This window comes from Eptesicus fuscus, chromosome 5 (genome assembly GCF_027574615.1).
Source record: "Eptesicus fuscus isolate TK198812 chromosome 5, DD_ASM_mEF_20220401, whole genome shotgun sequence".
Lineage (NCBI taxonomy): Eukaryota > Metazoa > Chordata > Mammalia > Chiroptera > Vespertilionidae > Eptesicus > Eptesicus fuscus.
In genome coordinates this window covers 6,888,916-6,901,211 of record NC_072477.1, presented here as the reverse complement: position 1 = coordinate 6,901,211, position 12,296 = coordinate 6,888,916, and the positions used below count along the sequence as shown (strand labels likewise).

General features: G+C 44.4%; 1 long non-coding RNA gene across 1 annotated transcript; it reads left to right on the top strand.

Annotated features, from left to right (window-relative positions):
* The first annotated feature begins 5,128 nt into the window (after positions 1 to 5,128).
* Positions 5,129 to 11,653, top strand: LOC129148953 (uncharacterized). The gene is made up of 3 exons (XR_008555946.1): positions 5,129 to 5,427; positions 7,335 to 7,399; positions 11,445 to 11,653. It is a non-coding gene; the product is annotated as an uncharacterized LOC129148953 (long non-coding RNA).
* The last annotated feature ends 643 nt before the right edge of the window (positions 11,654 to 12,296 follow it).

The window sequence follows — 12,296 nt, the reverse complement described above, 5'->3', positions numbered from 1 at the left end:
GAAGCCCTCCAGCTCTGGTCTGGGGACTGCGCGGCCAGAGGGGGTGAGGACAGCCCCCTCCTGTTTGCCGTCGCTCTCTTGACCCCACAGAAACGGGGATCCCAGAACTGCAGATGTCCCTGGCAGGAGCCAGGAGGCCGGGAAGGGGACTATTTCAACCGCCAATGAGAAGAACAGGGGCTGCCAATCTAGAAGTCTCCGTCCCCCGGAAACGTCCGGTAGGAATGGGAATCCAATAAAGCCCTTCTCAGACGAAGGAACACCAACGAAGAAGTGCGCTCCCTGGCCTGCTTGGTTTCGGTATCTGCCCAGCACGTGCACAGATGGAATCAGCAGTGGCCACATCATGGACGTTGCTAAGTTCATCCCTGTCCTTAAAAATGCCATCCTGTCTTTCAGACTTGGACGTCTGGCCATCTTAGGAGCCAGCTTTCACTGACTTACCTGAGGGCCACCCCCTAGTCCTGGGCTGGTGAGAGAGGCAGGCGGGGACTTGGAGAAACAAACCCATCCACCGGGGAGGGTGGTTTTATAGCAGTGAGCCGGCCTCGGACATCAGTCTAGCATCTTGGTGTTTTTTCAGGCAGGCATTTATCATACGCTGATTACATTTTATGACCAATTGAAGCTTTTATGTTTCATTTCTATACTAATTTGCCTTTATTGCAGTCATTCCTCGGAGGGAAAATGGCAAGCTAACTGTAAACAGCAAGGACCAGCGTTAATTCACTCACATTGCAGACACGTGCTCCCTGCCAAGAGCCGACCACCTATGCTGTGTATGTCTAAACATTCACTAAGGCACTAGGGTGCTGTGCCATGAGGTGTGACAAAGGAGAGTGGGGGTAACCGTCGCCACAACCGTGATAGAACATTTCCCCCGAGAGACCCCCCCATGTGCCCTTGCAGGCACTATCCCCCGTCGTCTGGCCACAGGCAGCTGCTGACCCGCATCCTGGGAGCAGACGGAGTCCTGTGTGAAGTCGTCTCTCAGGCCTGGCTTAGTACACGCAGCATCCTATTTCTGCTATGGATCCGTGTCACTGTGTGTGTCAGTCGTTCTTCATTTTATTGTTAAGGGTAGTCCGTCTCATGGGTGTGCTCGACTTCCTTTATCCACTCGCCTGCTCATGGGCATTTGAGTTGTTTCCTACTTGAGGCTATTAGGAATGCAAGTGCCTTAAATATTGGAAATCAGTTATTTTGTGGACATATTCTTCCATCTCTCTTGGGGAATATCTATACGTGAAATGTCTGTTTAGGCCATAGGATAAGTGTATGCTTAACTATTAAGAAATTATCAAACTGCTCTCCAAACTGGTTGCATACTCAAGAAATTGGTTCATTTCACCTAAGTTATCATATTTGTGGGACTAGAGTTTTTCATAATATCCTTTAATGTCCCAGAAATCAGTAGTCATGGCCTCCCTTTCATCTCTGGTGTCAGTCATCTGTGTGTTCTTTCTTCTTAATCAGCCTAGCGAGAGATTAATCAATATTATTGATCTTTTCAAAGAAGCAGCTTTTTTGGTTTCTTGATTTTTCTCTACTGATTTCCTGTTTTCAATTTTGCTGATGTCTATCCCCGTTTGTGCCATCTATTTGCTACTGCTTACTTTGAATTGAATTTACTTTTCTTTCTCTGGTTTCCTCAGGTGAAAACGGAGATTATTGATTTTAGATGTTCTTTCCGAAGACATAGATTCAATGTTAAAAAAAGTTCCTTCTTATCACTGCTTTTGCTGCATCCCACAAGTTTTGATAAGTTATGTTTTCACTTTCTATTAGTCAAAGATGTGTATTAATATCTCCTAAGACTTTTGCTCTGATCCGTGGGTTAGTCAGAGTGTGTTGTTTAATCTCCAGGTATTGGGGGATTTTCCAGAGTCTCCCTGTTATTGATTTCTAGTTTAATCCTATTGTGGGCTGAGAGCAGACGTTATTATGTCCATTCTTTTAAACCTGTGGAGGTATGCTTTATGACTTAGAATTTGATCTACCTTGGTGAGCAGGGCCCGAGAAGCGTGGGCAGTCTGCGGTTGTCGGAGGAAGTATTCCACGGATGTCAATTTGCACCAGCTGATGGATGGTCTGCTCCGTGCACCTGTGTCCTCCCTGACCCGCCTGTTGGCTCTGTCCCTTCCTGATGGAAATGGTGTCCCAGTCTCCCGCGACAATGGCAGAGAAATCATTCCTCCTTGTGGTTCTAGCGGATTTTGCCCCGTATGTTTTAACACTTTGTTTTCCAGTGCACGCACATCAAGGATGGTTATGTCTTCTTGGAGAATTGGCCCTTTTACCAGCATTTGACGTCCTTTTCAAAGTCTCCGATCATTTGTTGCCCTTGCTCTGAAGTCTGCTTTGTCTGAAATGAACGCAGCTCCTTCAGCTTTCCTTGGATGTGTTAGCCTCGTGGAACGCTCCTTTCCTTTAACGTTTAGTCTCTCGGGGTCTTTATATTGAGAGGGGGTTTCTTGTAGACAGTTTATAGTGAGTCTTGTTCTTATCCACTCTGACAAGCTCTGTCTTTTAATTGGAGCATTTACACCATTGACGTTTAAAGTGATTATTGATACAGGCGGCTATGACAGAATGCCACAGACAGAATGACTCCACGCCTGACACCAGGCCAGCTGCACCGACCAGCTACCCCAGCCCTAGTGCCGACCAGTCAGTAGGGATCAGGACCCTGACCATGACTTGAGTTCCCTCCATCTCCATGATGAATGACTCCCCCCACCCGCCCGGGGGACCCAGCAGGGAGCCAGGTCTTTGAGTATTAGCTCCTCAATGTCTCTGGGCGCAGGCCACTTTCTTAACTAAGAAACCCTCACTTTCCTCGCTGCAAACTCCTGTTCTTGTCTTATTGGGCTTTGACGTGTGCAGGCAAATGGACCCCTTCAGTCCAGTAACAATTTTGGTGCCCAAATCATTGATCATGGCGACGAAGGGAGCTAGGGTCACGGTCAGGTCCTTGGTCGGTTCTAGGGTCGGGGGTAGCTGATTGGTGCAGCTGGTCCCGATGTCAGCCATGGCATCATTTGGTCTGATTTCGCTGCTTTTCTGGGCCTGGAGCTGAAGCACAACGGGGGCCTTGATGCTGTCTCTAGTTTGACGGAAGCTCTGTCTCCGTGGCCCACAGACCCGGGCCTTCGTTCCTAAGATTATTTGATGCCGCCCGAGCATCGTTGTCCTGAGGGCTCCGTGGTGAAGGGAGAGGACTCCCAGGGAGAAGCAGGCAGGTGAGGCAGGTGCTGGACGAGGCCAGCTTGACTCAAAAGGGAAGAAAGGAGCAAAGGGCGCATAAGGAGGTGGAGTTTCTGCGCGGCTGCACTGGTGTCCTTCTTATCCCTCCCGCTGTCTCCGGGTCTCTCCCAGAGCTGCTTCCTAGACATGGTCTTTGCCTTGCAGCTGTTGGAGCTGGGGACCACTGGCACTAGAACGGAGCCCTGTGGGTGTGGCTGTCAGGTGTGGAGGCGGGGATGCGCCTGTGTCCCTGGGGGCGGGGGGGGGGGGGGGGGGAGGACCTTACCAGGGCCTCTTACCTTTCTCCCGGACTCAGGTGAGACTGCGGGTCTGGAGGGGCTGCAGCCGGTTAACTGCCCTTCTCTCCGCTGAGATGCCTTGCAGACGCCCCGCTGAGCAGGCCTGGGTTGGGAAGATGCTCTGAGGCAATTCCACATGGTGCCTCTTCCCCAGTGATGGGCAACCTTTTGAGCTTGGTGTGTCAAACTTCGCCAAAAAACTGAGCATAACTCGGGTAGTGTGTCACTTTGAGGAAAAAACTAACTCCAAGACTCTAGTCGCAAATGTTTCATCCTCAGGAGCAGCAAATGTCTCATCCTCAGCATGCGGCCGCGTGTCATCAGAAATGGCTACGCGTGTCAGTGCTGACACGCGTGTCATAGGTTCGCCATCATTGCTCTTCCCTCTCCCTGCCTGAGACCTGAAGGGGTTTTCTTGGCTCTTCAAGGTGAGGCCTTTGTGGTGCTGGAAATAAAACCCACTCAGTTGTCCCCCAGCCCCACGCCGTCCCCAGGACTTGCTCACTCTCGTGCTTGTCCACACTCAGCCCTGACAGTTGCCATCATCACCGCCGAGGCACTGCCGCCCGTCTATGGCTCGAGCGGCTTCTGCTTCGATGACTGTATTCTCCTTCCTCCCCTTTCAGGTGGAGGTTTGTCCTATGACCTCAATTCTCTGATGAGTCTGACAAAAGGCATTGATTTTTCACTTTGTTCGGGGTTTTTTTTTATCTATGTATGTAAGAATGGGAGTGATTACTTTCAAGCACTTTACACATCAAAGCTGAAATTGGAAGTCTCAAGTCTTGCTTTTTTATCCAGCCTGACAATTTGCTTTTAATTGGTGCATTTAGACCACTTACGTTTTATATTAAATTCTATAATCTTGCCATTTGTTGCCCTCCCATACCTTCTCAGTTCTTTTTTTTTTTCCTGGATTCTTTTTGATTGAGTACTTTTTAGCATTTTATTTCATCTTTTCTATAGACATTAATGATACCTGTGTATTTTCTTCAAAGGCCGGTTGGAGGTCTGTGATATGCACATTTAATGTACTTAATGTACTGCGGTCTATCTTAAAGCATGTATCAATTCAGGAAAGCTATAAACGGCATGTTTGTTTCCCGCCTGTCTTCTGTGTTATTATTGTTCGGCACATTATCTCTACAAATGTTACAAACTCCACAAAGCATTACTGTTAATTTTGCTTTAAACCGTCAATGTCTTTTTTTTAAAACTTTATTTTTTAGAGTTGTTTTAGGTTCACAGCAGAAGTAAGAGGAAGGTACAGAGATTCCTCATCTGTCCCCTGCTCCCCGACAGGCACAGCCACCCCCACTAGCAACACCCCCCACAGAATGGGACATTTGTTACAATTGATGAACCTACGTTAACACGTCATGATCATCCAAAGGCCGTAGTATACCATGGGGCTCGCTCTTGGTGTTGTACATGCTATGAGCTGGGACGAATGTATCATGACTTGTATCCACCATTATGATGTCATACAGAGTAGTTTCACTGCCTTAAAAGTAATTCTCTGTGTCCCACCTCGTCATCCCTCCCGCCCCAACCTCTGCAGCCACTGAGTTTGTATTGTCTCCATAGCTTTGTCTTTTCCAAACTGACTTAGAGTTGGAATCACACAGTCAGTAGCCTTTTCAGAGTGGCTTCTTTCACTTGGTGATATGCATCTAAGGCTCCTCGTGTCTGTGCGTGGCTCGATAGTTCATTTCTGTGTAGCACGGAGTGGTATTCCATCGTCTGGTTGTACCCAGTGCATTTATCCGTTCATTCACTGAAGGACATCTCGGATGCTTCAGCGTTCTGAAATTATGAATGAAGCTGCTGCAAACATCTGTGTGTAGGTTTTTGTGTGGATGTAGGTGTTTAACTCTTTTGGGTAAGTACCAAGAAGTGTGATCACTGGACCATGTGTTAAAAGTATGTTTAGTTCTGTGAGAAACCTCCAGCTGTCTTCCAGAAGGCCGGCCTGCATCCCTCCAGCAGTCAGTGAGGGTTCTTGTTGCTCCACATCCTCACCGCAATCGGTGTTGTCCCTGCTCTGGATTTCGGTCATTCTAATAAGGGTCACGGTAGCTCATTATTGTTCTGATTTGCAATTTCCTGATGGCATTTGATGTGGAGCATCTTTTCATATGTTTATCTGCCCTCTGTATGTCTTCTAAGGGGAGTTGTCTGTTAAGGACTTTGGCCCATCTTTTTTTAAAATATATTTTTATTGATTTCAGAAAGGAAGGGAGAGGGAGAGAGAGATAGAAACATCAATGATGAGAGAGAATCATTGATCAGCTTGCCTCCTGCACACCCCACACTGGGGATCAAGCACGCAACTTGGGCATGTCACCTGACCAGGAATCGAACCATGACTCCTGGTTCATAGGTGGATGCTCAATCATTAGCCATGCTGGCTGGCCCGGCCCATCTTTTAATTTTGTTGTTTGCTTTCTTATTGAGTTTTCAGAGTCCTTTTTTATTTTTAATAGAAGCCTTTGGTAAGTTCTGTGTTTTGCAAATATTTTCTCCCAGTCTGCAGCTTGTTTTCTCATTCACTTTAGCAGGGAAGACATTTTTAATTTTAATGAAGTCCAGCTTATCAATCATTTCTTTCAAGAATAGTGCTTTTTGCCCAGCTGGTGTGGCTCAGTGGTTGAGCATCAATCCAGGAACCAAGAGGTCAATGGTTTGATTCCTGGTCAGGGCACATGCTTGGGTTGTGGGCTTGATCCCCAGTAGGGGTGTGCAGGAGGTAGCCAATTGATGTTTCGATCTCTCTATCCCTCTTCCTTCTTCTTGCTCTGAAATCAATAAAAACATATTTTTAAAAAAGAATTGTGCTTTTGGTGTTGTATCAAAAAAGTCATCAGTGTAACCAAAGCTACCTAAGTTTATTGTATGTTATCTTCTAGGAGGTTTACAGGTATGTGTTTATGTTTAGGTCTATGATTGATTTTGAGTTAATTTTTGTGAAGGGTGTAAAAGCCGTGTTTAGAGTGACTGTGTGTGTGTGTGTGTGTGTGTGTGTGTGCATGCTGAAAAAAACTATCTTTGGTCCATTGTATTGCCTTTGCTACTTTGTCAGAGATTATTTGACAGTATTTCTGTGGGTCTATTTCTGGGCTTTCTGTTCTCTTCCATTGAATTCTTTGTTTATTCTGTTGCTAATACCACACTGGCTCAATTACTGTAGATTCACAGTAAGTCTCTACATTAAGTAGTTTCAGTCCTCTAACTTTGTTCACCACCTTCAAAATCATATTAGTTGTTCTGAGTCTTTAGCCTCTCCATGTAAACTTTAGAATCAGTTTGTTGATGTCCACAAAATAAGTTTCTGAGATTTCGATTGGGATTGCATTGAATCTGTAGATCAACTAGATAAGAACTTAATCCAAATATTGAGTCTTTCTATCAATGAACATGGAATATCACTCCATTTATTTAATTATTTTATTGTATTCATCAGCATTATATAGATCTTATACATATTTTGTTAGATTAATTCCTATTTCATTTTGGGGTCTGCTGCTATAAATGGTACTGGATTTTTTAAATTATAAATTCTACTTATCCAGTACTAGTATATAAGAAAGTGATAGATTTTTCTATACTAACCTTGTATCCTGTAACCTTTCTATAATCACTTGATAATTCCAGGAGGTTTTTATTACTGTTGATTCTTTCCGATTTTCTACATATATGATCATGTCATCTATGGAAAAGACAGTTTTATTTCTTCCTTCCCAATCTGTATACATTTATTTCCTTTTCTTATCTTATTGCATTATCTAGACCTTCCAGTACAATGGTGAAAAGGAATGGTGAGAGGGGACATCCTTGCCTGGATTCTGATCTTGGTAAGAAAGTTTTGAGTATTTCACCATTAAGTATGATGTGAGCTTTGTGTTCTTTATAATTATTCTTCAAGTTGAGAAAGTTCTTCTCTATTCCTAGTTCACGGAGAGATTTTATCATGAGTGGCTATTGGCTTTTGTGAAATGCTTTTTCTGCTACTGACATGATCATATGACTCTTTTTTTCTTAGCCTGTTGATGTGATGGGTTATGCTAATTGATTTTTGAATGGTGAACCAGCCAGCATTGGATACCTGGGATAGATCTCAGCTGATCATGGTGTATAATTCTTTTTATACATTGTTGGATTTGATTTGCTGGTTTTTGTTGAGGATTTTTGCATCTATGTTCATGATTTACATTGATCTGTAGTTGTATTTTCTTGTTATGTCTTTGTCTGGCTTTGATATCTGGGTAATGCTGGCTTCATGTAATAAGTTAGGAAGTAGTCCCTTTCCCTCTATTCTCTGAAAGAGATTGTAGAAAATTGCTATAATTTCTTCCTTAAATATTTAATAGAATTCACCTTGTCCTTTTTGTTTTGGAAGGTTATTAATTATTGATTAAAATTTTATTAGATATAGTCCTATTTAAAGTGTACGTTTGTTCTCACAATAAATTGTGTCTTTCAAGGAGTGGTCAATTTTATATAGATTATAAAATTTGTAGAAATGGAATTATTCATAGTGTTCCTATCTTGCTGTTGACTCCTTTGTGTAGATCTGAGTTTTCATCTTGTATCATTTTCTTTCAGCTTAAAGAACGTCCTTTATTGTTTCTTATAATATAGATTGGCTGTTAGTGAATTTTCTTTTTGTCTATTTGAAAATTTTTCTCTTTTACCTTGATTTTTCTAAAATCCTCACTCAAATATATGTTTTTTATTGATTTTAGAGAGAGAGGAAGGGAGAGGAAGAAAGAGAGAGAGAAACATCAGTGTGAAAGAGAAACACTATCCGGTTGTCTCCTGTACCCACCCCGACCAGTGATTGAACCCGAAACCTGGGTGTGTCCTAACCTGAATTGAACCCAACAACTTTCTGTGTACAGAATAATATTCCAACCAACTGAGTCACAGTGGCCAGGGCTCACCTTGAGTTTTGAAATATATTTTACTGATGTAGAATTCTATGTGGATATCTTTATTACTTATGGCAAAGATGTTTTTCATTGCCTTCTTTCTTACTGTATTTCATCTTTGTTCCCTGCATGTGTTGTTTCTGTCTTTTTTCCCCTAGATCCTTTTAAGAATACCCCTTTATTTTTGGATTTTGGCAGTTTGATTATGATATGTTTTAGGTGACTTGTGTGTGTATATTTATCCTTGTGGCTTATTGAGTTCCTTAGATGCGTGGGATAATGGTTTACATAAAATGCAGAAAAACGTTGACCAGTTTTCCTAAATATTTTTCTGTCCCCACCTATCTTGTGTGTTCCCTAGTCTCCCCAATAACATGTACGTCAGACCTTCTCTCTTCACAGGCCACTGCGGCTCCTCATCCTCTTCCAGCCTTTCTTCACTGTTTCACTTAAGTTCGCCGATCATTTCTTCAATATCAAATCTGCTGTTAATTCTTCTGGTGAATTTTTTATTTCAGAATGTTTTTTTCAAGTCTAAGTTGTACTTGATTCATTTTTATCTTTCCTCGTTGTGCTCATGCTTCCCTTTAAATCCTTCAGCATATTTATACGGCTATTTCATAAAGTGATTATCTGCTAATCCCATAATCTCTGGCATTTCTGGGTCCACTAGCTGTATTTTTCTCTGGCTCATGTTACTATGTCTAGTGATTTTTTTTTATTGGATGCTAAACCTTGTGCATGTTACATTATTGAGTTTCTAGATTTTCTTGTTTTCCAAAGCACTGTGACATTAAGCTTAGCAGGCAGCCACGTTGCTTGCAGATCAGCCTGATCCTCTGGAGGTTTGTTTTTAATTTTGCGAAGGTACGTCTTAAGGCTTTCTGTAGAGCGCGTTTAGCCTAGCTACTTAGCCAGGACCATTCGGAGGCCTCCTGAATGTCCCAGGTGTGCCTTGGGGTCTCTCCACTCCGGCTGTTCTGAACCAGAACGTGTCCCAGTCCTGCATGAGCGCTGGGAAGGGCTCGGCTCACTTGGCTGTGTGTGCCCTGGCCTCATGGAGTTGCACACTGCGCGTGTGCCGCCTAGTGCTTGCCGGTGTCGCGAGGGAACCCCTCTGCAGATTCTGGAACCCTCTCTCTCTGAGGCTGCCTCCTTTCTGGTACTCTGCCTCACTACCGCCTCAGCTTCCCCACACTCCAGCCTCCGCCTTCTTACCCGTGTGGCACCTTTCCCTGTGCCCAGGCCCCCCTCCCCGTGCCATGGTGTGGAGAGCACCCCCAGGCTGGAAGCCGGGCAGCCGGGCTTACTCCTTTGTTTCTCTACCCTCAGAGATGACGGTCTCTGCTGCTTGTTTTTCTACGTCTGAGAACAGTTCTTTTGTGTGTGTGTGTTGTGTGTGTGTGTGTGTGTTATCCCGCTTTCTCGCTGTGTACGACAGGAGAGCAAGCTCAGTAGCAGCCACTCCATCAGGGCCAGAAGCAAAAGTCCATCGTATGCATTTCACAAAGTGAAGAGAATTAAACTGGTTTTACCCAGAAAATCTGAGAGAAGGATTAAGGGGGATGATCCTTTCTGAATGTGATAAAAACTTGGCAGGATGCTGGAAAAACATTTTGCTTCTAAGAAAACATAGACCATGACCCTGGGAAAGTAGACGTTTGGCCTGCACAAGTGACAGGGTAGCTGGTGGGGAAGGCGGAGGAGCTAGTTCAGGTGAATAATTAATGCCCAGAATTCATTAACTCCATAAATCTGCACTAATAAAAGAGTAATATGCAAATTGACTGTACCTTTGTGATGCCCACCAGCCAATCAGGAGTGAGCATGTAAATTAACCCAACAAAGATGGCAGGTTAATCTGCATATGCCGCCGCTCCGGGTCTCTGGGCAGCGTGGGAAGGCAGAAAGGCAGCTCCGGCCAGAGTGAAGGTGCTGCCGGCAGCTAGGGTAAGGAAGGCCCATTCTTGCATGAATCTTCGTGCATCGGGCCTCTAGTTAATAATAGAAAGAAAAAATCATCCAACAAGATAGGAGTCAGTAAACTTTTTCTGTAAAGAACCAAATAGTAACTATTTTAGGCTTCACAGGACACAGGTTACCTGTCACTTCGTTTTCTTTTAGGACCCTTTAAAAATGTAAAAACCACACAGCCGGTGTGGCTCAGTGGTTGAGCATTTACCCATGAACCAGGAGGTCACTGGTTGGATTCCCAGTCAGAGCACGTGCCTGGGTTTCGGGCTCCATCCCCAGGAGGGGGTGGGCAGGAGGCAGCCAATCAATGATTCTCTCTCATCATTGATATGTCTGTCTTGTCTCCTTCTCCCTTCCTCTCTGGAATCAATAAAACAAAACACACACATAAAAACCATTCTTAGCTCACCGGCCCTGTAAAAGTCCACAGGCCGGCTTTGGCCCATGGGCTGCGGTTTTCCACTCTTCACAGTAGAAGAGCCGAATGAACAGCTCACAGAAAAATAAAATGGAAATTATTAATGCACATAGGAGAAGATGCTCAGTCTCCCTAATAATCAGAGAAATGTGATTTAAAACGAGCAAGAGGACATTTCGCACTAATCAGATTGGTAAACATTTTAAAAGATAAGGCATAAAAGGAATTCTCGCACAGTGCCGGTAGGAGCGTCAATTAATTCAGCCACTTTGGAAAGCAATTTGTCACCAACCGAAGCAAAATTGGAATTGGAAATGCGTGTTCGCAGAGACTCAGCGATCCCAGTTCTAGATCTATTACCTGGAGAGAGTCATGCATAATTATGGCGCCGACTGTAATAGAAAAATAAATTGGAAACAGCCTAAGCACACACACACACTCGTACCAACACAATTACATCTCAAACACATAATGTTGAGTGAAAACGCAGGCTTACTGTGTAATATATTTACGAAAATGTTTAAAAACACACTGCAAAACACATTATGAATTATTCATCGATATCTCTCTCTGTAGGTGTAAACAAGAGAACAGTGGACTGGAAAAAACACACCGAATTCCGGAGGGCGATATTCAGATTACCTGTGGGGGGGAGAACGGCCCTGGAGTGGAACCCAGAGGGCAGCATTGTCTAATGTTCCCTTTCTGGCTTTCTTTCTTTTTTTTTAAAATCCTCACCTGAAGATATGTTTATTGATTTTAGAGAGAGGAGCAGGGAGAGAGGGGCAGAGAGGGAGAAACATGGGTATGAGAGAGAAACATCAATCCGTTGCCTCCTGCCTGCGCCCCAGTTGGGGAATCAAACCCGCAGCCTTTCAGTGTGTAGGGTGATGCTCCAACCAACTGAGCCACACTGGCCCGGGCTCGTATTCCGTTTCTTCTATAAAAATGTAAAGCACTTGCAACAAAATATTAGCACTCGTCAAGTCTAGACGGTGGCCCCCCGAGTATCGGTACATCATTCTCTTCATTCTTGTCTATCTTCTTAATTTCCTATGAAAGAGAGGAACAGACTAGTCTCCGTGGAATATAGTGTGATGAATGTCAAAGAGCCATTCAGACTGGTGTCCTGAGACTTGCCTTGCTGCCCTGGTGGCCCCTGGCTGTCTGTTCAGTGGGGGTAGGCTGCTTCCCCGGTGCCTCAGTTTACCCACCAGAAGGGGGAGTGTACAGTTTTTTCAAAGTGTAGACTGCTCCTGAGTCTGACCAGCACCTGCAGACCAGAGGAAGCAGACCACGTAAGAGGGCGTCCCACGCCAGGGACCGCGGGAGGCAGAAGGCAGGGCTTGTTTGGGAAGATGAGAAAGTTCTAGAAAGGGATCGTGGTGATGGTGGCACAACAATGTGGATGTACTTAACGCCAGTGAA